Genomic DNA, 27,467 nt, shown 5'->3' on the forward strand with positions numbered 1-27,467 from the left:
TGTGCATGTTGTCAACTGTATCCATAAAATACTGGAAAATAAATGTGCATTGACTTGAGAGCAGCTTGTACTAAGCAAAAGACTTCTAGTTCCACTAGCACAAAATATATAAAGTAAAATAATGCAGAAGATACTAACACTGAATGTAAGGCAATGATGAGAATTTCTACAGCATTAAAGCCAATATAAAAATATCAGTGAATGGTTAAAACACTGAGTATGAATAGGCTACCTGGCTAGGAACCACAATCTCATAGAAACAACTTAACTGTAACTCATATCCATAATTACAATAATAAGTCAAATGAATGAACCACATCCTCCTAGGAAAAACTTATCTCTGACTCAAATCCATGTTCTCCTCAAATTTCTAGTGCTCTGTAAAATGCTATACAACTCTGTTGCCAACACCCCCCCCTCCCTTTTCAAGCTGCAAAGGACATGCAGTCATTACTTGCATGTGCTGTGAATATCTGTATCCTGTTCTTACTGCAAACTACTTTCTTCAGTTTAAACAACACACCAGCATTAAGTCCTGGATAACTCAGAATTAAGTTAGTTTGTTTTGAGATTTCTTTTCTCTCCAGGTCTCTGCTTGGAAGATCCTATAGCTGATTGTGTTACTAAAATTTAATAAATTGTTTTCTAGTCCTGAGAAGCTTTTCTCCCTGGGTCTCTGCTGAAAATGAGTCAAACGCTCAGCCAGACTAACCCGGTTAGCAAATGTAAAATGAATAAAATAAAAATAAATACATTTCGATTAACACAGTGCAAGAACACCTACACTGCAAACAACACTGAACAGAGAAAGAGCTGAAAACAAACAGTTTGAGGTAGACATTTTCAGGTTAAATAATTTACTAACCAGCGATGGCTGAATGGTCAATAAAATACGTTGCTCTAGAAAGGAAAACTACCTGACAAGAAAAACCACATCTTTCTAATCTCAAGGCTCACAAAATATTAGACAAACTCCTCCAGCCCTCAACATCCACTCAATCCCCTGTATAAACTTTGTGTTAATACATTAATACAGGGCACTACAGAATTTTTTATCTGATATCCATAGTAAATGATACTGAATCATATCAATTCTGCAGAAGAACAGTATAATGCAACTCATTCTATCCATTCTGTGGACTTCCTTGTTGAAGTTGTTAGTAGTGTTCCACATATTGCCCATTTGTTCCACATTCTGGAGATGGACGGTTGAGAGCTATGGTATAAAAATACACATAGACTTTTGTTTTAAAAGCAATTCAGCTATACAATTACAGTCAGTTGAATCTTTCTGTTGTATCTTAAAAATGTAATGGCAAGCAGTGAATGCATTATCTTGGAATCCGTATCTCCTCCCTACCCACCTCTAGTCCAAATCCCTAATGGAGAAAGTATGTCAAAATGATTACTGGTCTCCCACAACTCAACTGCACCCCTCTCCAGCTGTAAAAACATCATGCCCAGCAAAAGAAGATGTAAACATAGAAATCTGAGGCTCAAAACAGCATTAGGCACTGGACATCAACTGTTACTCCAAAAGGCAAGTGAAGTATTCAAAGTTACTCTTGAAACATACATAACCAGGAACCATTACACTCTATACAAGCATTCTTACTTGCAGTTCTGCTCTTAAATTTTTGTTTTCCTTGTCAAGCTTTGGTTCTTTCTTCTGCATGGAAGCAATCACATTGTTTTTACTGACCCAAAATATCTCATACTTTTTTCAGTCTGTCATATTCAGCAGTATATTCAAGATCTACAGAAGCTGTTGACTTAAAACTTGCTCCTATAGCACATGGGCCATACCTCAAACTTAAGAGTTTCACAGCAGCCTAGATTTAGGTTTAATTTCCACTGAATCTCACAAGCCTCCCCTCCACTACCATATGCATCTTCGATCACCTCTCCTGGACAACCCAGAGAGGATGCTGTTCCCATACTGCCATCAGACACATGGAGACTCAGTTACCCTTTACCACACAGGTGTCTCTAGTAGACAGATTTTCTTTTTCACCTTTTTCACAGTGTCCTTTAGTCTATGGTGTTTCCTCCTTCCTCCATCAGTTTCTCAACTTCCTTAAATAGCTCATTTAAACTGGCTTCCGTTCCATTCCATTAAAACATTTAAGACTGTGGCATATTTCATTCTTGCTCGATGAATGCCCTGTGGGGTTACAAAAAGTTACCTTGGCAACCAGCAAAAAGAAAAACAGAACAACAAAGGGTGTGAGGTCGATGTACCCCTTCATCCTCCTGACTGGACCATAACTTCACAGCTGGTACTGTACACTGACTATCCACTAATGACCTCAAATTACTCTGTGAATATACTATCCAGAGCTTTTGTGTCACCGGCAGCCATATCGTAGGCACTAGGCAGTGTTAGACTGATCAATACACAACAATTACTAGTTCTAGTAGCAATATCACCCACAGTTTGAAACTTCCGCCACAGTTTCTGAGACCGACAGGCAGTCGGGCACTTCCTCATGAAGCTGATGTCATCACACATGCCCCTGTGGAATACGCTGGCAATGCATGATGATGTCAGCCATCACTTAAAATCAAAAATCAAAATAAAAAAAAAAATCGGGAATTAAAGGGGTTACTCTGAAATGCGTGGCACACCATTATTTTTACCTTAAAACTGGTAAACACAGAGGAATTTGGTACAGTTGACAGGTATGCTAACATGTAAAAGCAAATTTAACACTTTTTCAGCTAGGGAGGAACTCAAAATGATCAACAAAGAACTTAGAAACAATATCAAATCCTCCAAGCACAAGAATAAATTGCGAATCACCACCCGTGCTATGGATAACTACAAAGCTTTCCTCAGCTATGTCAGAAACCTAAAATGATAACCAACAAAGCTCTCAACTAATACACAATAATATCATATTCTTTTTCTTTGAGGAGATTACCAACATATTAACACACAAGTTTAACCCAAGCTTTACCATGTATTTCTCCCCATTTTGCTCAGAGTATATCAGCCTGCCTATTCAACCCCCACAAATTACCCCTGAGCAAGTACTAGGCACTGTCTCCACAGTTAGAAACACTGGCATGGGCTCTGACAATATGAGAGGTTGTCTTCTTGTCAGTGTGAAGTGCTGACAAGAAGACAGTGCCAATCACTGCCTAGATGACTATTTATTACATCTATTTACTCTCAGCACCTCCACTGGACTCATACTTGAGGTGTGGAAAACTGCTATAGTCATCCCACTGCAATTACTGACCAGAGGAACTATAGATCTATCAGCCCCAATGCTTTTATCTGTAAGGCAATGGACAATATCCATACAAACCTCATAAACAAGGACACTTCACATGGCACACCTGGAGTTGGCCTTTAATGCCATTCCTCACCTAGGCATCATTGGTAAGCATACCTCTCAACTGTACAGATTGTCACAGAATGTCCTGATTTTTGCCCCATATTTTCAGTCCATTTTTCATAAAATTGTGGTTTTCTAGCAAATCATTAGCAAATCTTTGAAGATTTAACTCAGAAAATAAAGACAGACATTTGAGTTTCAGACTTCATACACTTCAGAAAAATACATGCTAATACAAAACCTGTTATTCTATCTACTTTCTAAGTTTGTAAGAACAATATTTAAAAATTGTCCCTATTTTTCAGCCTTTGTCCTCCCCATTATCTATGGTTTTGTCCAGATTTCTTACTCTAAGAGTTTGAGAGATATGCTGGTAAGCTAATCAAGTTAAATGTAAACCCCTATGTTATTCACTGGATAGAAAACTGACTTATGGATAGAACCCATTCTGTAAGGGTTACAGGCACACTCTCAACTAAAAAGTGGCTACCAACAGTGTCCCCAAGGGATTGGTCCTAGGACCACTCTTCTTTGTTGTCTAATTGTCTTACTTTAAAATGGACACTAACGTCCTGTAGCTAAAGAAGCTTACAGATGACCGCAAACTCAGAGCTGTCATAAATACTCCAAATGGCCTACTATTCTGCAGGAGGGAGTAACTCATAATAGCAACTGGATTATGGCCTCCAATGAAATGCCAGAAAAATGCAGCATTCTGTCTTGTGGCAAACTTGGGAATTCCTGCTCCTATCACATAGATGGCATGCCCCTCCACTAAAAATTGATTCAGTCATTAGGGATTGGCTCACCTTCATTGCCAGTGAACTATGCTTTGACCATCATATGATGACTATTGTTAGGAAATCGTATATATTATATAGCCAGACTAATAACGAGGGTCATGTCTTCCAGTTCAAAGGAAGTTCTCCTCCTCCTCTTCTTCTCCTCCTTAGTTATCAGACCAACAATAAATTATAATGCTCCTTCTGAGAGACTAAAGCATATCCTTACAAGAAAAATCAAGAGCATGTCCTCCTTGAGTTATTCCGACTACCTTGTTTTCTGTTTCCCACTTATTGTTGAGAGAAGTTGTTTGCCTTGCCTATAGAGCCTTGAAAGATCCAATCCTTTGTAACCTTTTACACATTCACAAAACTAATACCACCTTAATCACCCACAAACAGGACATGTTGGCAGAATATATATCTTTCACAGAAAATACTTATTTTATGGAATAGACTTCCCTTAAAGGTTAAGCAGAGTGGATCCATGACTCTTTTAAGGCAGAACCTAAAGAACTGGATAGGTGATCATAAATACACCACCAGTATGGGCCCCTGTAGCCCTATTGGAAAGGGTCTAAAACTAAGCCAGGGTGTGGTGGCTAGGCTGCACATAATTCACTGTATGAACAGACTAGTATAAGCCTTTGAACCTATGAATGTACTAGCTTAGAATTCATCGCTCACAGAAAAGAAGAGTTAGGGAAGTAGCGTGTTTCAGTTCTTATCATCTTGTACCGTGGCTTTCCCTAGTGTCAGCTTCAGGATTTTATTAAAAAACTCCTCTAACCATTAGTTTGAGCATGGTACTCCGAAGTTCTTAACTGATTTACTTTAATACACTTGCAAGATTAATACATTACTCTGGACAAAATGTGGTTGCCTGGTCAGTGAGTATTTCTTTGGGTATACCTGCCAGTGGGAAAAGTAAAATGAGCCCTTTCGCTATTAACATAGCACTGGCTTTTTACAATGGTACTGCTTTAGAAAAGTATGTGGCATAGGTAATGATCACCATAATGCATTGCTAGACATAACTAGAGTTTCTTTATTAATGGGCCTGCAAGCTCCATGGTTAGCCTCTGGACTGAGATCCTATCATAGAAAATAGATGTTGGTGGACTTCTGAAATGAGGAGGTGGTGCAGTTTTCTGACATTCTGGCATGCTTCACATAAGTTCTGAATGTCTTTCAATACACATTTCAGTAAAACATTGCACAATTCTAAATTTAGTTTTTGTCCTCCCCGTAGTATCCTTTCAAAATATAACTATGTGTTACTTTCACCATGAGTTTTGAAACTGACAATCAATGCAACCTTTCTTCACTGTCTTTATTCACTCTAGAAGCTGGTCATTTTAAACTCAAACTATGGATATAAGATGGATGCATCTACCCACTGGTCTCCCATTTTACTATGGCTGTCTGTGTTTGTCTGGCCCTCCTTAATGTATCACATTTACACTGTGCTTCCCTAAATTTGTTATTGCTTATTTGCACCTCTGCTAAGTTATGAACTCTTTAATTAGAACACTGGCATGAAGAGGAGGGCATAGCCTCTTTACTCAGTTATAAAGTCTTTCAACTTCTCCAATTTTGTCATCTGCAAAAGGCAATTCATGTCAGTGGCTTTATTCTGCTTTTGATTTTGTGAATTCCTTGACTTTTACTTCAGTATCTTGTACTTTTTCTTAGTGTCTACATCTGAGAGCTCTATTTTGAGCTAGCCATCTGCTTTAGCCTTGCAATGGGAAAATATGGCCATGCTCAGGTTCCATATCTTTTTTATTGAGTTTGTAACTATGGGTTTCCCCTTTTCATCTCCACAAATTCTCCATTACTTTAGTGACAAAAATATTTTGGTAATTTTCCATATTGTGATTTCTTTCACTGACAGCTGGGATTTTTCTATTAAGACACAAATGTTTCTTTAATATGTTCAGTAGAGATTTCTTTCAATTACTTAACAGAATCTTTCTGGCAACACAGTACTTCTCTGACTTCTAGTCAATACCAGATCTTAGTTTATTTTGAAGTTTCCTCATTAATTCATATGTGTTTATTAGAACTATATATTTTTAGCAATATGTCAAAAGTATGCATATTCCTTTTTTGTAATCAGGAGTGTGTGCATTTAATTGTGTTTCAGGATGCTGCAGTTTGGATCACCCATTCTAACAGAATATCAATGATGACTGCTGCTTTTCTTCCCAAAAAGAGTACATTCAGAACTGTTAGTTCTTAGCAGTGTGCTAGGCTGTTGCTGCACTTCCCCATTCTTGCTTAAAGCATATTAAAGCCACAAGCTAAAGCTACATTATGCAGTATTTTATCTAATGATGTGTGAATTTCTACATGCATTATAGGATATTATTTAACTCTTCATTCTACCTTTCTATTATCAAAGATTTTATGCTTGCACACATGAGGTCCCTTAATAAGAGTGACTATTTCCCAGGACTATAGTCATCTCTTCAATTTCTTTTCATCCATCAATGCTGTACATTTAGTTAACTTAATCATAGCAAGGAGGCAGTAGTCTTTCTGTACTGATCAAGCTTTTTATCAAATTCTACTGGTACATGTTTCTGGTCAACATTTTGCTTAAAATTTTAATTTCTGAAAGGTATATGCATATTTTTGTTGTTAGCAATTTAGTTAAAATTCCATTTCTGTAAAGCACATTAGATTTGTTTTTATTACTAATAGCTTAGTTAAAAATCACATTTTTGTGTGGCACAGTATCACTGGTTAAGCCAAATTTAACAATGTGCCCCTTTGTGTCACATTTAAAACATATTATTTTACTTGCTGACATTTTCTGGGTGCTGGCAGGTATTTGTACCTGTTTACTTATGGGTTTAATTTACTCATTTCTAAACATGGCTTCATTAACTTCCAGTCTTTGATCAGGAGCAGGCAATTTATCAATAATCTGTTTATGTAGCTAAATTTCTCTCAGTTAATTTATTCTGCTCTTGAATGGTCAAGATACATCAATTCATTATCATATTATTTTGTGGCACAAGTTACAAACTTCCATAAACATTTTCATTATGGACAAAGCAAAAGTTGTAGTTTACACACACATGGTGCAAGCCTCTCTCTCTCTTTTCAGGTAGGAAATCAAGTCTCAAAAGTATTGCAATTGCAGGCTGTAAACAGGAATGAAATGTTGCAGCTCGGTGAAATGACCATTTTGTGCCTGCCTGAAAAAAATGCTGGTATACTGGATAAAATACATTAGAGGCAGAGTTATTAATTTCATTACACTTTTATTTACAATGAGATGGCAAAAAGCTAAACAAAAACAAAGTTTACTTCTTGGAAAGAAAATACAAGGCGAGGGGGGGTCTCGTTCAAGAAGGCACCATGATGTGTACTCCTCCATGTACAATGCAGTAGCATTCACAATAACCTTTACATGGTGCCGCATGGTCCACTAATACATAGACTTGCAGCACTGTGAAGGGCTGGCCCATGACCATGCTGAATGTTAATGAGGGATTCCAGGGGAGAGGCATATGCTAATTATCCATGAGATCCCTCCCCAGAACTGTTTCTAGAAAGGCACCTGTAAGGCCTAGCAATTCAAAAAATCACTCAGCCATGTAGATCAGCATGGCCATGGTCACCCACCTGGCATTAATATGGTGAAGAGATCCACAAGAGACACCAGGGATTACTCTTAAAGTGCTATAATGACACCAAGGGCAACACAGGAATCAGTGGGAAGGGGATGCACTAGACTACCAGGGAATATTCATAGATAAGTGCCATAGTGGAAGTTGAAATGCTACTGGGTTGGGAGAAAATGGGAGGGCAGACAGGTTAGAGACGTGTGTGTGTGTGCGTGTATGTGTGTGTGTGTGTGTGTGTGTGTGTGTGTGTGTGTGTGTGTGTGTGTGTGTGTGTGTGTGTGTGTGTGTGTGTGTGTGTGTGTTTGTGTGTGTGTGTGTGTGTGTGTGTGTACCTGTGTGTGTACCTGTGTGTGTTTGTGAGAGAGTAACTTGTGGACAGGATGCCACTGTCTTCATGAGCAGCTGTTTGCTACCATGCTTGTCATGGAAGTAAATGGGAATCAGAAACATGCAAATTTGCCAATGATGAGATCTTAACTCATCAAAGCTTAACAAGTCTCTGAATCACAATGGGCATGTCATGGGAGAAAGGCCTTTTTAGCATGAGCCATGAATTCATGAGAAAGTCTTGCATTCCAGCCACGTTTCCACTGCCAGAAAACTGCTCATTTTCTGGTAAATTCAAAATATATCTTCTCTAGGTCTTGAAATATCACTCATGGGATTTCTCATCCATTTTTCCTTTAGCAAATCCTCCATCTGGCAAACACCAAAACTATCTATTCCTAGTAAAATTCTCCCTCTGCTGTGAGAGCCAATAGTTTCTGCCTTGTTGGGTTACAGCTCTGACTATTAAAAATTCCAGAGAAGATGATGCCAGTCAATGTCTACTGCTGTTTGCCCTACCTCAATGTCTAGTGTATACTCCTGGTTCAAAACAGTGTCACAAACATAAGCCACATTTCCATCTGTATAAACATCCAATCAGGTAATACATTATATTAAAACACAATACTTTCACACAAAAAGAAGTACTTTACAAGAAAAATATAGTACATTAATATTGTTTATGCCAGAAATGCCACAGTAGATAGATAGATAGATAGATAGATAGATAGATAGATAGATAGATAGATAGATGGATGGACAGATAGACAGATAGATAGATAATAGATAGTTGCATGAATATGAATCATTGGGTGGTATTTATATTATGTATAAGCACAGCAGGTATGTACACGAGCTGTATATAGGTGCAGGTTTGGCATGATTCACTCACTTACACAAATAAGGAAACAATGAAATACAATGTGTATTACATCTGTGACTATCCTATGCAACTAAGGTGCTCTTCTGATCTTTATGTGATTCATAGTCTTTTTTTTTTTATGAAAAATTGTGCTGTCCATAGAGGGATTATAAAAAGTGAATCCTTTGCATTTCAATCCAGTTTGCATTTTGTAAAGATGCTTAATTGTTCTGCGATTCTAGCTGTATCCTCTTGCAAGGTGCTCATTTTAGTTGCACCATTACCCAGTGTGTGAAGTAGCACTCGCCAGGTTAGAAGAAGGAGATATAAACAAAAGATTACTCATCTTAGCTTTGCAGATTAGGAATTATTGGACTGGTTTCAAGTGTACAAGCATATCATACATCCTTTGGTGAGTTTATATGGGGCACAGATGGGAACTGGAGGAATGCGTGACCTTCCGATGCTTGTGGATACCAAGGTATGTATATCTCTCACTATACTTGCCATGCAGAAATTCCAGAGACAAACAGGGGACATGTTGGGTATCTCACAGGCGTCTGCCTCAATGGTACTTCAGCTGTTCCTCAACAAACTCTTGGCACACATGGATCAGAATATTTATTTCCTAGTGTCACCACAGGACCGATCCAATACCATGTATGTCTTCTATAGAGTGGTATGCTTTCCTGAGGTGCTTGGTTCAATGGGTTGTACCCATGCTACTATTAGGAACCTATCAGGTCCACAAGGGGAGTGGTAACAGAACAGGAAGGGCTACCATTCCATCAGCTGCTAGGTGCTGTGTGATACACAGGGGTACATCACTGTGTTGACCCAAAATCCTGGTAGTGCTCATGATTGTTATATTTGGCACAGAAAGTCAGTGTACCTTCTCTTCCTGCATGGTAGAATTCCTCACTGTCACCTAGCTGCTAAGTGCAAAATAGTATACTGTTGCTAACCATAGTCATTTCTGTATCTGTCGATAGGTAATATTGAGTAATCACTCCTGGTTTTGTTATATATATCCACCCTATTTGTTTTCCAGGTAACTAAGGCTATTGATTTGAACCTTGGCTAATAACAGCACTCCATAACCCACCAGAGAGCTGCTCATGAGCATTTTAACACCGACCTGTCCCAAGCACAGATAGTCATTGGGCAATTGCTTGGTTTGCAGAAAGCCCATTTCCATTGCCTGGATAAGTTGTGTGTGTGTGTGTGGGGGGGGGGGGGGGCTTCAGTATGAGTGTGCTACTGAATGCAGGATATTTAACACCTGCTGCATTCGGCACAACATAACCAGGCATCAGTCCGATGTGTGATTGCTACAGCCAGTCACTGATAGTGGCATTGTAGCTCCTTCTATCATTTCTCCCACCAGTAATGATAGCAGCAGTGACCAGCTGATGGCAGTAGTATGGCAGGCTCATGGACAGTACATAGCCGCACAGGCAAAGACGCAGTATCTAGTCCACAATTATAAGCGATGATATCTATTATATAACAGTTGAAGTTACACAGATAATACTTGCTGCATGTAGTGCTAAGTGTGGGCTATGCTGAGTAGTGCATGGTCAACTTACATTGTACATTAGGCATGTTTCATTTATATCATAAAAAAAAATTTCATAAGGTATTAGCCATCCTCATTTGCATAGTGGTGAGAGGTAAGTGGTACAAGTGCTAGTTATACTGTCAGACTTTAATTAAAGTATAGAATAGCAGGTGTTATGAAACATCTTTAGGGCTATAGTGTGATTGTTTCACTGCACTTTTGCTCAATGAGTTTAAATTTACACATTGACATAAAAATTTAGTTGCCTTTCAACAATGCATTCCGTCTTTGATGATGTTTTTTATTTGGCTGATATTGTCTGTTTACTGTTTTTCAGGTACAAGGAATAATTTTAACATTTGCCCTGTTTGCAAAATGAGTTCTAGGTGAGGAATGTCTACTTTACTAATGGTCAGAAGTTATCATTGATTTGGAAGGTATCATAAACAATGGCCTTCTAAGGATATTGTGGATGATGGTTCCAGTAATTGTGAGCAAGTGTTAAAATGTGAGCTCAATGCTTAGTTGCTCCAATGAATGGATCTACTAGATACAAGCGAACTTCTTGATATTGACCTAACAGTGCTGCAAGACCTAGATCTTGAACATGTGTTGTAGAAGTCAGATGAGGTCTGACTGCCTTCATCTTGGGGGTATCCATATAAATGCCTGCAGCACATTCTTGAGATGCAAGTAATTTACAGCCTACTCATCCGCAATGCATGTGGACACCTTCTGGTACACATCCATCTGTGTCCTTAGTGTGTGTAAGCCCTTACTACTGTGCATGAGAAGGTTGAGATAATTGTGAAATATGTCTTCACCTGGTACCTCTATGTTCAGGTGTGACAGTGAGTACTGCTACCTCCAAAAAGATAGTATTTTCATCAAGTGGTTCAGGCTGTGCACAAGAAACATGTGTTGAGTTAAATGGTGCCCCCCCCCCCCCTACTGTAATGTCACTTCTTCATACCGAGTGAGTGAGACTGTGTCACTGCCTATGCAATTATCTGCCTGTTGTGGGTAGGGGTCCTGCCAGTACACTTGGTGACTGTGTATGTATTTATATGTATTGTACAGTAGTACTTCTTCATGGGTTAGGCAAAGTAGTGAAGTTATAAAACTGTGCCGTCAAGATTGATTCAGGTCATAGATGTTTTAAAAGCTCGGTAGTGCAGCCATGCCATAGTCATATTATAATTCTTTGAGGAGTACAGTTTCATCTGTTGTACTTCTTGTACACTGTACTTCAATAAGAGTGATTCATTTTCTTTTGATGATATTACTTGTGTTGGATTAACATGCTAATACCTCAGTTTGCCTGGTAGGAAATGTAGTCAAAAATGTATATGACCATATACTAATTATATATTGTACTATCATTTAAACTAATGTTGCTAATGTAGTGAGGAATTTCCAGAACTTTCCTTAAGTTCTGTATATGTTATAAACAGAAATACCACATTCTTCAAAGGAGAGGGAGGGGTACAACCTATAATGCCTTAGGCCCTGTTTAATACATTAAAAATAATGAAGACGTCATTGCAATATTATAGAAGTAGTGGCAATGGCAAATCCACGTATCAGAAGATGATCATTAATGACCATAATTGTTTCAGCTTAGACTGAACACTTAAAAGTTATTTGCAGCCAAAGCAGCACCTTCAAGACTGTCCTTCTTAAAACTGAGTATCTGCTAAGGTTTCCATGGTAGCCACTTTTCACCAGCAGATATATCAATAGGTTAGTCCCCCTCCACCCAGAAAAAGGTATTTGGTGCCAAGGAAAATGCATCAACTCAGGAATGCTTAATCCTGCCTGAAATAATATATTTTAAGTTGTACAGCCTTCCCTCATTGTGCAAAGGCATAGAGAACATTCTTTTTTTTGCTGGTTGGATACCTTCTCAACTCTACAGCCATAATTTTAAAATGACTATTTCCTTGTGGCCCACTCTGTATACATTTACAGAGTGACATGATGCATTTCAAAGCAAATGAAAATGGAGTATATGATACAATGAATGATAAAAGGGGAATGTGAAGGTGTTGGGCATACCTTAAGTTGTATTAACAAAACTAACAGAAATGTAACATGCAGCAGTCTTTTAAAACACAATGCACACAGACATTAAGGATCACAAAGCCATTCTGTTTTGTCCTATTTTTCTCATATCTCTGCAGCTCCTGAAGAAGTTGTTTACAACAGAGAATAATTTCTGAGGACAGTTGCCTGGTTGGTGAAACAACCTATTAAGTATGAAAATATTCAGCAAAAGAAAATAATAGATATATATATATATATAAAATAAATATAACATTTTATGATATAATTATGTAACAGATTTCAACTTCTCAGACTGTCATAGTTACAGTATCACTAAGTGGTCAGTACTTATATTCACTGATATTTGTTTGAATTTATTATAGTCTATCAATTTAGTGGAAAGAAATGTAGTATATCAGTAATGAATAGTTTGGAAGTGAGAACAATACTTTAAGGTATTTATTGTTAGACACTATTTAGTTACAGGTTGTTTAGGGAACTTCATGGAAGAAAGTAATGCAGTCATTGAGTCATATTACAGTAAATGCAGTACTAATAAAAACGTACACAAACTTCAAGCACTACGTATCAGCATTTACCCATTACATTACTAATTGTAAGATATATATATATACATATTTCATATCCAGCAATAAAGTGTTACTTCTTTCATTTTAGTGTCATTTAAATAATGGCATTTGGTACTTAACACTTAAAAGTCCTTCTGTTGTATCTATCTCGCTTGACATTTTTCTTTACATTTTTTTCTTTCACTTTTGTGTTCTGTTTTCTGCAGGTTCAGCAATTCCCAGGGCAGCTTGGCCACAGACCTCCCTGGTAGGGAGTGCTCACCATCTCCACCAGCCTGCTTGTCAGGAGGATGCCTCACAAGGACGGGCAGTGGCTTCAACCCTGTGGACCCACCCCGGTGTGTGTGTGTTCCTGCCTGGTTTGCCAGGACCATGAGTTTCGGGACCTGGTAGAGGCTGTAGTTGACAAGGCCACAGAGATACATTGGGACTCATATATATATTTCCTTCTGTTGGGTAGAATATTCTCTGACCTGGTTGAATCCAACCTCCATGCCACTGGAGGACTAGACACTCACGCCATCAGAGTCATTCTGTCCAGGTCCATCAGGTCAGGGAGGATATTTGAGGTCCTCTGGACCCCCAGTCAATACTGCCTCTCATCCCTCTTCTCCCTGCCTCTTGTGTCTGCCTTCTGCATGTCTTCTCTCTCCCTCCCACCATCAGCCCACTATACTGTTCCTGTCTGTCTTGTCTGCTTTTATATTTCATGTCATAAAAAATGCTTACATAATCTTCTGTCCAATGCACTCTACCCTTCTTCATTCTACAACTTCCTGTATAACAAAATTAGGATTTATCCCTAATAGAAACATAGTACCCATCCTCTGTCACCTCCTTTTCTACCACACTTTTGTGTTTCCTTTTCTGCTGTCTCCCATTTTCAGCAGTTCTATCTTTCTGGTTTCCAACCTTACAGAAACCATAATAAGGTAACCATTTAAGAACAACCACAGAGTGAATATAAGTACCTTAAAACAGTTTAAGTAAGGTGTGGGCCAGCAGCACTGAGCCCATTTCAACAAATGATCATCTGGAAAATCTCGAGAAATCAGTGCAGGGTTATACCCACTGCCTCTAAATGAAAATACATGGCAACATTTAAGGGTTTACACATGGTTCCTTGTCAAAATGATGAAAGTACAAAATGTTGATAGTGCAAAAGTTGAAAATACAAAATATTGAAATCTATTTTATGCAGGGGGTAAGCCCCCCACAACCCCCTGCTAAACATATATACAACTGCAAGATCACAAAACAGAGAAAAAAGTGCAAATTCTACTTTCAGTATTGTTTTTGACATTTCATGCATTCAATATTTTGTGCTTTCAGAATTTTGGCATGGAACCCTATATACATATTGATCTTTTCTGCACATAACTACACTCATTTCTTGTAATCTTATGCTGACTGATATTCAAAAGTGTACTTAGTATTCTGCTGCAAGGCTAAGAAGTTCTTACACCAGTGCCACTTGTTTCCTCTTTGCTCATTTACATATATGACTGAGGTGCTATTTGTGGTGGTGCTGCGGTAGCGTTGTCGCCTCACAGTAAGATGTTGTCCTGTTCGATTCTCAGCTAGAGCGAGTTCTGTGTGGAGACATGCGTGAATGGGTGTACCTTCATTGAAGGTTGTGCATCAGGGCTGGCAACTCGGCATGTAAAAATCTACTGCCAATCATTAGCGGACCGGAGTTCCGCTGTGGCGACCCCTAACTGGGAAAAGCCGAAAGACACAACAACAACAACAACAACTGAGGTGCTATTTGCACTTTTCCTTTCCCTTTATGAATCTGTGAATCATGGGACTATGAATACCAGTCATTGTTGCCTGGCATTCATTTACTAGAGAGCCCATAATCAAGTTGTTATTGTATCTCCACTTCAGATTTGCTTCCATCACCTCTGTATGTTCACTAGAATTGTTTGGTGATAGAAGATCAGCAACAAAATGGTCATGTAGGTTTCAGCCATCGACTCACACTGAAAATCATTTAGCAGTAATCAAAGCAGAAACAGATGCTCTGTTTATACTCCATCAGCCATTGGGATGCGGAAATCATTGCAACCAAAATAGCTGGATTCTGGTTTTTAGATATCATTCACCCATGTGGCCACTGATCTTGAAATCATATACATAATCAAAACTGGTATAATCATAGCTCAGTATTTGTGATTGTTTCTAGAGTTGTGTACTGTATAGAATTAGAGAGCATAATTATATCGTCATGTGAATATGTGTTAGCTAAAAGTGAGCTAGATTATTCATGACCCATAATGCACCAAATGTGACATTGGTGCAGTAGTCAGGGTTACTACTGTTTGTTACTGTGATTGATGTAGGATAATATAATGCACTATAATGTAGTCTGTCCCTAAATGGTAACTATAGAGTTACATGACAATGCAATGCGATCTGTTCAGTAATTTACAAACTGTATTGAGCAACTTTGAAAACGTTAATGAAAATGGAGTAACAATATAAAATATCTAGAGAATAAGGAGAAATTATATATTTAAGTAGATAAATCCATTAGGTATAAGTGTTCTTTGAAGGAGTGACCCAGGAGTACTATGCAATGACTTGATTTTCTCAGTCTCACACAAAGTAATGAATATATATATATGTATATATATATATATATATATATATATATATATATATATATATATATATAGTGGAGTGACTGCAACAAACAAGCAATAATTTATAAAGGGGAAAGTGTTCTTGGTTGGGTGATACATTGTGAATACATTAATAGTATGCCAGCAGCCATTTTTATCCTCCTGCATAGTATGTAGAAGTATAAAGACTAAAGGGCTAATTTCTATCTCTTTCACTTCCCTGATATAAAAACCGCATTTGTGCAGTTTTGTGCACCGGGCAGCACTATTTAGCTAGAGTTAAACTATTCTCGGCTCCACGAAGTCTGCTCTTCAATTTTTCCCTTGGAACTAGACAAACCTTCAACTTTAGCACTCAAACCATTAATTTCACTGTCAAGCACTTGCTTAAAACTCATAGCAAGCACTAATTAACCCTAGCACTAGATCCCCCTATACTGTCCAGAAGGACAAGGCTCTCTATTCGTTCCCACCAGCCAATCAGAAAAACAGCTTACTCTACCTATTCAGGCATGTCCAAAGGGCAGTTTCCGGTGTACTCTCCAGTCCAACTGGTGAATCTGGGCATTTTGAGGCAATGTTACAACTGCCTCATGTACACAGACAACCCTCTCCTCCTACCATCAAACACTAATATATGCGAGAGATGCAATTATACAGCCAAACTGGAGGCAAAGCTCTCTCAACCTAAGACTGGAACTGACAGTCAAGAGGAGAAGGGTAATACTTGCAACACACCACCAGTCTCACATAGACTTAATAAACCAACACCGGCAAATAACACACATGAATACATGAAAACATACTCTGAGGCTCTAAATAAAACTCTGCAAAAGCAACAGAGACCTCCAAAGCAGACATCCAAGCAACCTCCACACCCCATCACCAACCATGAAACACATACTTCACATAATCAGTGTGCCACGCAATCACAGCCCTTAATGCAAAATAACATACCCAACACACTAGTAATAGGCGACTCTATAGTCAGGCATACTGATGTCCCACTGACTAGGCTGGACAAGGAGAAGGTTACACTTAACTGCCTGTCAGGTGCCAGGATCCACCACATAACACAAGCACTCAGGTCACTCCAGAATAAGTACAAATAAAACTCTGTCATTGTCCATGTTGGTGTAAATGACCTGAGACGTACCTCCCTGGACTACATGAAAAGAGACATGGAAGAGCTCTCTGATCATGTAGCCCAGGCTGGTATGACCCTGACCCTGAGTAGCATCCTGCCCTCACCAAGAATGATGCCAAAGTATAAAGAAAAAATGATCAATTTCAACAATTGGTTAAGTTTCTGGTGTCATTCAAAGGGGATCCAGTATCTGTCCGCCTGGGATGACATGCTCGACAAGCCACGTTGCTTCACAAGAGATGGCTTGCACCTGTCACCCTTAGGCTTTCGAATACTGGCCAAGGCTCTTGCCGCCCCCCATAGTGCCTTTTTTAGGCAAGGCTCAAAAGACAAACCCACCACCATAAATAGCACAAGTAACCAAAAACTGAGCGTAATGCTCCTCAATGTCAGAAGTCTAAACCTCAAAATGCACGCACTCGAGGCACTCCTCAGTGTGGAGAACATCGACATCTGTGCAGTAACAGAAACCTGGTTTAAGGCTCCTGAGAGCACCCCAGCACTACTAGGCTATAACTCATACCATACCTTTCGGCTACAGAACCAGGACCGAAACACAAAAGGCGGGGGTGTATCCATATTCATCAAGGATACCCACACCTCCAGGCTAGTGGCACAGCATAATGCATCAGAGATCATCCATGTGCAACTAACAATGGGCAAAACTTCACTCCAAATTGTAGCTTGCTACAGATCACCCACCATGGCCCGGGACCCCCATTCCGCATTTCTGGAGACACTGGGAAATATGAAGGCCCTACCAAACACCTTAATACTGGATGATTTCAATTACTCAAACATAAACTGGGAGAACTACTCAAGTACTAACTCCCTTGCCCAATGCTTCCTAGAATTTATAAACTCTAACACCCTGGATCAACAGGTCAACACCTGCACCAGAGGGAACAACATATTGGACCTGGTCATCACCAACATGGGTGACCGGTGTTCCACACCGAAGGTCAACCCCTCGCTGGTTAGATCAGACCATAGACTAATCACTCTGGATATCCACATTCCGCCCCCACCCCCAATCAAGGAAACCACCATGAAAAACTTTTCAAAAGCAGACTTCACATTACTTAAGACCGAGGTGGAAAGGTTCACAGCCCCCATGCTAAAGGACAATGCTGTCCAAGCTGCTGAAACCTTTACAAAGGCACTCTATGAGCATCTGCAGGAATGCATGGATTGTGCTATCCCAAGTAAAACCAAGCCTCACTCCTCCAAGAAAAGGAAACTAGTCTGGTGGACCCCTACCATAAACAAGCTATACAACAGAAGGAGGAAACTAGTACAGAAAAGAGTAAATTCCCAAGAAGGAAAGACATCCCTGATCAGTATCAGCAAGAAACTACGATCCCTCATTAAATCATCCAAGGCTAGTTTCGAAAGAAAAATTGCCAATGACTCCAAAGATAACCAAAAAGCGTTCTTTAGCTATGTCAAGAACCTAAGTGGAAACTCTCAGATCTGCTCTGAGTTAGTGCAGAATGGCACAAAATACACTGAACCGAGTGATATTGCAAACATTCTGGCAGACAGGTTTAGTGCAAACTTCACTCCCCTCTCACCCCCTAAAGGGCCCATAAGCATACCAGAAGCATGTAGGGCCCCATCACTCACCGATGCACAGGTTAAAACAGCCCTATCCAAAGCCAAAAACACAGCTTCAATGGTACCAGACGGGGTCTCAGACTGTGTCTTACAAGAGCTCCAAAATGAACTAACCCCTCACCTAAACACACTTCTCAAACTCAGCCGCTCTACAGGCTATGTACCCATAGAGTGGCGCACAGCAACAGTTATTCCACTCCACAAAGGTGGAGCCACAACGGACCCCGGGAACTATCGCCCTATAAGCCTGACTAGCCTAGTCTGCAAGGCTATGGAACGCATCATCATGGAACTCATTAACAGGGACATTGGGAACCTCCAAACCTTGGACCCTACCCAGTTTGGTTTTGTTAAGGGCAGATCATGCCTCCTAAACCTGGTGGACTTCTTTGAGATGGTTACCAAGGCATTAGATGAGGGAAAGGAGGTCCACACAGCTTACCTAGACCTCGCAAAGGCTGTCAACACCATTCCCCATTCTAGTATTATAGACAAGCTTACCAGCTTGAACATAAACCCCTACGTCATGAGATGGGTTGCCAACTGGCTCATGGATAGAATCCACATGGTGAGAGTTGCAGGCTCTACGTCCGACTCTAAACTGGTTACAAGTGGCATCCCTCAGGGCTCAGTCCTAGGACCCCTCCTGTTTGGTATATACTTCTCAGAGGTACAGGCAAGCATAGGAGGACTATGGCTGACCAAGTTCGCAGGCAACTGCAAACTAGGAGCCATAATTGATTCTCCGGCTGATACAGACACCCTTCAGATGGGTCTCACTGAGACGGATACCTGGTGTCAAAATCGTGGCCTCAAGCTAAATGCCAAAAAGTGCATAGTCATCCCCTTTGGAAAAAACAAAATACACCGCGAACTACCACATAGGTGGTAGTCCCCTAAATACAGAAAATGTAATAAGAGATCTGGGGACCCAAGTAGATAGTAATCTCTCCTTTGATAATCATATTGCCAAGGTGGATAGAAAATCTTTCTGTGTGGCCCACCTAATCACAAAAGGGTTCACATCTAGAACAAAAGAGGTTATTGTGCCTCTCTACTTATCACTCATTAGACCCATCATAGAATACAATGCCCCATTTGGGATGTACCTTACAAGACACCTGCAACAGCTGGAAAGGCCACAAAAGTACCTCACCGAGAGGATTACTGGCCTCAAACAGATGCCCTATGCAGCTCAACTGAAGAAACTCCAGCTGTACTCAGTTGCATACTGCTTACTCAGAGGTGATCTCTGCCTGACATACAAGGCCATGTCCAACCCAGAATTGATGGACATGCTCCACCTAAAAAAAAAAAAAAAATCCCAGACAGCCACACGCTCTAGAGATATAAACCTCACCACAATGATAAATAGGACATGCTGGAGGGATAGATTCCTATCCCAGAAACTCCCCATGCTTTGGAACAGGATTCCAATATACATCAGGCAGAGCCCCTCACTAACACTCTTCAAGAGAAACCTTGACCAGTGGATGGGAAACAGAAAATTTATGCCAGGGATCACTGCACTGGCTCTGCCGGACAGTGGCGCAGGGAACTAATGGCTCTGCTGGACAGTGGCGCAGGAAACTGATGGCTCTGCTGGACAGAGGCACAGGGAACTAATATAAGGGGATGGCGAAAGCCAACACATTCTGGGTAGGCTTATAAATGCCTTTGGGCAGATAGCCTAGTACTTACCTATGAACCTATGAACCTAAAAAAGTATAAGTTTAGATTATATTTTTTTTCTTTAATTAGATGGTGTGGTTTTTTTTTTTGAAAGGTGTAAAGTTGAATTGTTGTCCAAAAGAACTGATTAAACTGACATTAAAATAGCATATTTTTTATTGTTGTTCCCTTAAATGCATTTTAACTATTTTGAATAACTACTGTTCAGGAAAATTTTGTATGAAGACCTAGTAAAAACATACATTTCTAAAACATCCACATATCTACACATAGAATTTAAGTTGTTTGATATGGATTTTCCAAGTCAATGATCATTTCCTAACATTTTCTAAAATGAGATTTGATTCTGTACATATGATAATGAGTACTCTTAAAAAGTGTTTTCAGAAATAGTGACAACCAAAGTCATTTCTTGTTTTGACATCCTAGATCCCAGTAATAATGATTTGAGACAAATGTATGCAACATGATTGATGCTTGTCTTGCAACTGGCTGACAATTGTTAATTTTTAACTGTATGATATAAAGCATTCTGCACTGTAAGAAGAAGTTATCTCACGTCAGTGGGATGTTACAGATAGTAGTTAGTGATTATACTGCTCAGCAGAAATGCAAGAGAAACCTTGCATCCTACATATAACACTGGATGATAATCACAAACACCTTTACTCAGAGGCTATCATGCATCTTTGTTTACAATTCTTTTACCCACTTAGACTGTTGAATTCTCCTTATAATACAACAGAGACAGATTATTTATTTTAACTTCAGGGAAATCATTCCCTGGGTTTAGGAGATGTAAAAAATGTGATTTATGTCCATGGTGGACTTGTTCAGGTATTGAAATGTCAGATTTAAACCTGAGTGCTGTCATTATTATAGAATGACTTTAGTAGCTTTAAGTTGTTTGTGTTAAAAAAATGTAATTAAAACATTGCTTTCAGTGTCTTACTTGTTGCATTTGTCAGTCACTTGCTTAACATGCCCATATTCTGTGTTTCCTTAAAAGCTGTTTCAGTGCATTTTTATCATGAAATAGGACTGAATGGTGACGTTTTGATGCCTGGGAAGCACATCAACATTTTTCAACACTAAGTGTAACTATACAGATGTTTGTCTGGGTCTACTTCAAATGATCGAAGTACCAAAATATCGAAAACAGATTAATCGAGATGACATCACTGAATCTTTACAACAGAAAAAACTAACCTTTAGAAAAGATTAGAAAAGAACCATTTGGCCACCATGGTGAACTTTGCCCTTTCCCCACTGTAGTTAGGGAAGTGTAAGGGGCAGAGCCCCCCACATCAGGGGGTGTGGGGGATAAAGCCTCCCACTTTGGAGGGTTCTCTTGCTTCGTTGTTTGTTGTGTTCTCCTGGGGGTCAAGTAGTTCTTTTCCCTGGGTTAGTTTTCACTGTTCCGGGATTTCGATGTTGTGAAGATTCGGCGATATCATCTCAATGATTTCATCTTCGATACGTCTTTTGACTCTATGTGGTTATCAGTCTTATGACTGTTTGAGAGAAAACAAGAATGGGGGAGGTATAAGTAGCATTTGTCGTCACCAGGACAAGTGCTAGATAACTAGTTGCTGATTGTAGGGAATTTTACTTTTAGAATTATTTTTAACACAGAATCCACTCCAACATATCTGTTGATATAAGAGTCCTATATTATCTATTACAGATCAGTATTATTTTTTAAGAAATAAATAAATGCTTGAAACTAGATTATTTCATTTTGTTGAGTGATTTTAGTTTTCCTAACATTAATTGGAGGGCTGGGACATCTGTGACTGCCTTAGAAGAAGAATTTGTTGACTGAGCTCACTTAATAATTTGACTCGGCTCACTGGTTTCCCTACAAGGGCAGAAAGTATTTTTGAATTGCTTTTTACAAATATGTTAGATAGAATGCTCAGTATAAAACAGCCATGCTCTCCAATTGTGTTTTACAAAACCTACATTTGTCTATTTCTCCCATATCTTCAATGTACTTTGTAAACCAACCTGTACGTAGCCCACTCTCCTGGGCCTCCAATATTAACCTTTCATCTTTTGGTTTGAATTTGCCTTAACCATATCTGCATTTGATCCTGATCAAAATGAGGTTCTTCCAGAAGTGTTCTATACATGCAACTATATTTATGGATTTTCCACATTTCTTGCCTTCTCATCTGATCCTTCAACTTATATTCTTTCTTTTGTTTTTTTGGCACATTCAGTTGCTGCCTGATTTTTTCTACTTCTGGTTTGATTTCCATTCCTGCTTGACACAGATATAGCTCTGCTAGACTAAGGAGGGAAGCCATCTTAGATGTATTCTTCTCATGTTTCAAAACTTTCACTGTGTTTGGGTCTTGTGAGGTCAGCAGATATGTGTGCAGTCCCATGACTGCAGATCTATACATGTAATCAATTTCAAGGAGGCCCATCCCTCCTTTGGAATGGGGAATATATAATCTTGATTTGCACTGATTTTTATAAATCATTTGATGAGCATGAAGCATCCTTCTTGTTTTCCTATCTAATCTATCCAACTCCTTTTGGGACCAGTCAATGACTCAAAAACTCTAAGTTAGGACAAGAAGAGTAAATTAGTTTATAGCCTGACTTTTGTTCCTAAATGTCAACACTGTTTTCAGCATTAATTTAAGTCTTCTAAAATATTTCTTACTAAGTGCTATTCACATTTGTTCATGTTTTATTATTGATCCTTCATCAATTCCCAAATATTTATACACTCCCTCTTGCTCAAATTCTTTTATATCACATTCTTGTCGCAAACTGATGTTTTTTTTTCTGCTGCAGTTTTCCTGCTTTAAAGATTGTTTTTGCACATTTATCAAGAACAAATGACATTGTTATATCATCTGAAAAAGTTTTGACTACTTGCAGTTGTGCTTTCAGTTCCTCATCTGATGAGCTATACAATTTTAAATCATTGACAAACAGACAACGAGAAGTCCTTATACTTTTGTTGTTTTCTAGCACCCAAATTATAACCATGGCCTAATCTGTTAAGTAGACAGCTTAATGGGTTAAGGGCAAGACAGAATAGCAGTGGTGACAGAGAGTCACCCTGGAATATTCCCCTTTGAATTTTTATCCATGGAATAATATTTTTTCCTTTATCATGGCTTAATTGCAAAGTGGTTTGCCACTGTTTCATGGTCACTGTAATGTAACCGATCAGTGTAGGATGTAACTTATGCAGTCTTTTATCTATGAATGTGAGATACTGTCAACTGTTTTTTTGTAGTCATTCCATGCCATACTTTTAGATTCCTCCCCTTTTTACAGTTCTACACTATGACTTTATTTAACAACAAATGATCTTTTGTTCCATATGACTTTCCTTTATTGCCCTTTTGTCCTATTGCCATAATTGAGTTTTCTTCTAAATGACTATAAATTCTGTTTGTATCAATTTTGGTGTATGGTTTATACATCGTCAGAAGGCAAGTTATTGGTCTATAATTTTTAGGGTAGCTGGCAGGTTCAGTTTTAAGTAGGAACATTGTTTTTCCTGTTGTTAACCAGGCTGCTGTTTGTTCAGGGTGTGCAAATAAATAGTTTTTAGTCATGGCTAAATCTTTATGCAAAGATGTTAATACTTTTAACCAGAAGTTAGGTATTGCATCTGGGTCTGGGGTTTTCCAATTAGAGGCTTTTCTTAACTTTGTTTCCATCTCTCTGGCTGTTACTTCATCCAATTTCATATCCTGTGCCTTTGAACGTCTTATTTCTTTTACTTCTTCTATCCATTTAGCATCTTGTTATGTTCCATAGGATCTTTATAAATACTTCTCCAAAATGTATCTATTTCTTATTTTTTTTTTTGGTGGTCTTTCAATTAATTTTACCTTGTTTTCCAATTCTCTATAAAACTTTTTGGGTCATCAATAAATTGCTTATTTTGCAATTTTCCTTTATATTTATCTGCGTATCTTCTACATTTTTCTGCCTGTCCTGATATTTTTACTTATTATTTGCGACAGTGCATGATCATTTCTGATCTGTTATAATACTGCGCATTGCTTTTATCAAGTCTATCTTTCTGAGTGTTTTTGTTGATCTATTCCCTCTTCTGTACTCTTCTAACAATGACACTTCTTGTCTTAATTACTTTATAGTATTCTCTATTCGATACTTCCATGATGGTATTCCATGTCTCCCCTTCCTTTCCCTCACTACCCTGTGTTCTTGTGATAGAACTTTATCAGTTATTAATTTAGCTGCACAGTAATATATCCTGTTTACTTCTTATATCACATGAATCTCTACGGACAGTCCTAATTACTGTGTTCATTTGTTTTATCAGGCTTCTGACTTTAGTTTTATTAACCTTCTGCAGTCTATTTCTTTCATTGATCTTAATATGTCTATCTGTCTTTATTAAATTAAGCAACTCTTTTCTTAGCTCATTTTCTTCTAAACTGAGGACACATTTTTTTGTTCTCCCTTTCCTGCAGACTTTGTATAGAAAGTTCTATAACACCTTCCTGTGGCACATTCTCTTCAATTTCATTGTGTGTCATCTGTTGCTCTGTCAGAATGGAACTCACTGGCCTATCACTCTCAACATCGAATGCGTCAGAGTTGCCACAATTTCTTGTTCCTTCCCTTGCTGTCCAGCTTCAAGTGAATGTTTATATTGCTTTCCTATGAAAGACTCCAAAATATCTTCACATGGCAACTCACCTGTTGCTTCCCATTCCACTGGTTTCTCCTTACTTTGGATGTCCATTGCTCTATCCTACTCTGGTGCTTTTTTCATTTGATTTTCTACACTGAATCCTTCACTTCAAAGGTACTCCATAACCTCAGTTTCTATTTCTTTAGCTTCTCCATTACTGATCTTCTTTTCTACTTTTCCTCTTTGTCTGATTTCTCCAAATCGTTTGGGTTTCTAATACCATGATGGGAATGGACCCCATTCCTAAGTCAAAGTATGATTAAAGTTTATGAAATTAGTATTGTTTCACTCTTTGATGTCAGCCAAAAGTGCTCTTCGCAGCACTCGCAATGTGCCCAGTAATGACTCCTTCGGAAATTCGTATGAAGTTACATGTATTGGTAGCATATCTAAATATGATTGTAAACTCTTTTTATAAGACCTGTTACTCCTACTACTACTGGAACTATCTGGATATCTTTCTTCCACATTGCTCTCATTTCTGCTTGCAAATCTTGATATTTTATGACTGTGTTTCTCTGTACGCAAGACACTGTAGTCACTGGGTGTGGTGATTTCAATGATCAATGCTACTTTTGTCTTCTTTTCTTGGACCACTATGTCTGGTTTTCTAGCATCTATTTTTTGAACTGTAGGTAATGGATGATCCCATGTGATGTAGACTTCATCATTTTTCTATGATGTTTTGTGGCTCATGTTTCCAGTGTTTTTCAGCCACTTCAATACCATAATATTTGCACAATCCCCAGTGCAGCAGTCTCGCCATATTATTATGCCTTTCAGTATACAGTCCTTCTGCCATTTGTATGTCACAACCAGCATCTCTCACATGTTCAATGGACTTTGTAAACCAATGTGTAAGTAGACCACTATCTTGTGCCGCCAATAATAACCTTTCATCTCTTGGTTTGAATTTGCCTCTCCTTAACCATTTCTGCATTCATTCCTGATCAACACGAGGCTCTTCCAGAAGTTTTCTATAGTTGCAACTATATTTATCCATTTTCCACATTTCTTGCCTTCTCATCTGGTCCTTCACCTTATATTCTTTCTTTTGTTTTTTGGCACATTCGGTTGCTGCCTGATTTTTATCTACTTCTGGTTTGATTTCCATTCCTGCTTGAAATCGATATGCTTCTGGTAGAATAAGCAGAGAAGTCATCATAGATTTATTCTCCTCATGTTTCAAAACTTTCACTATGTTTGGGCCCTGTGAGGTCAACAGATATGTGTGGAATCCTATGATTGCAGATCTATACATGTAATCTATATGGCTATTGTCATTCTCCTTATGGATCTACATCCACAATTCCACTCTTATCTTACTTCTTGAATTTCCCCTTGTTTCAATACCATCTTTTAATACTTCAAATTATTGCTTTCTGCTTATGTTTTGTATATGAGCCCTAACTGTATAGCTCTAAAATATCCCTTCAAATCAGGTCTTGTTCTGTTGGAAAGATCAAGTTATCCCACTTCACCCTTGCCATCCTCTCCTCCCAGATAATTTCCTTCAATTCTTTGTTAATTATTGTCCATAACTTCTCCTCTGGTTGATAAAAATATGCCTGACCTGTGTATAAAACTAAAGGTAACAGAAACATTTTCATTGCTTGGATCCTGCTATCCATATCCATATCCATATCCATAAACAAGAGCTTCCAGTTTCTCAGTTTTTGAACTATCTTATGCTTAGTTTCTTCCCACAAATCCTTAGCTGCCATAACAGAATAGTTTTTAATCCATACTCTTACATACATTTTATTGTGTTACCATACATATAGGTATCTATATCATTGAAAGATGACATTGTCAAATGGCATTTTGAATGGCATTTTATCGAACATGCCATCTGTCAAACCATTCTGATTGAGATCACATTATGGTTGGGATCAGGAAATTTGCCCTTTCCCCAATGTAGTGTGATCTCAGAGTTGGTATATATAATTATGCGTGGATAGGGAGGGTTTGATGAATGGCATTTCCGATGAAATGTCATTCAGTGATCATCCCTTGATGATATGACATAGACCCAAATATAGGTATTGCTGGACCAAATCATATGTGTGTACATACTTTACAGCTATAGTCTTTGTTTCACCTTCATTAATTTTATATCCCAAAGACCTGAAACTGTCTAAGATGTCCACAGCACTGAGATGTCCTTTTCCGGTTTTATCAGGTGCAAAATAATACCATCTGCAAGTAAAGCCAACTTTTGCTAATTACCATACCAATTATATCCTTGAATTTAGGAGGCCCTTATTTTCTTTGCCAATGGATCTAAATATAAAGGAAATAACAAAGAGGAAAGAGGACATACATGCCTGGTTCCTCTGTTCAAAGACAACTTGTCAGAGGGGAACCCTCAACCTTTAATTTTTACCTCTGACCCTTCATATATCCTAATTAACTCTATTATTGTATCAGGGAATGCAATTACTTCCATTTCCCTGGTCATAAAATCCCAGCTTACTTTGTCAAATGCTTTCTCTGCATAAAGACCCACCAACAGCAGCAGTATTTTCTTAC

Source organism: Protopterus annectens, chromosome 3.part1 (genome assembly GCF_019279795.1).
Source record: "Protopterus annectens isolate FY-2018-M chromosome 3.part1, PAN1.0, whole genome shotgun sequence".
Lineage (NCBI taxonomy): Eukaryota > Metazoa > Chordata > Ceratodontiformes > Protopteridae > Protopterus > Protopterus annectens.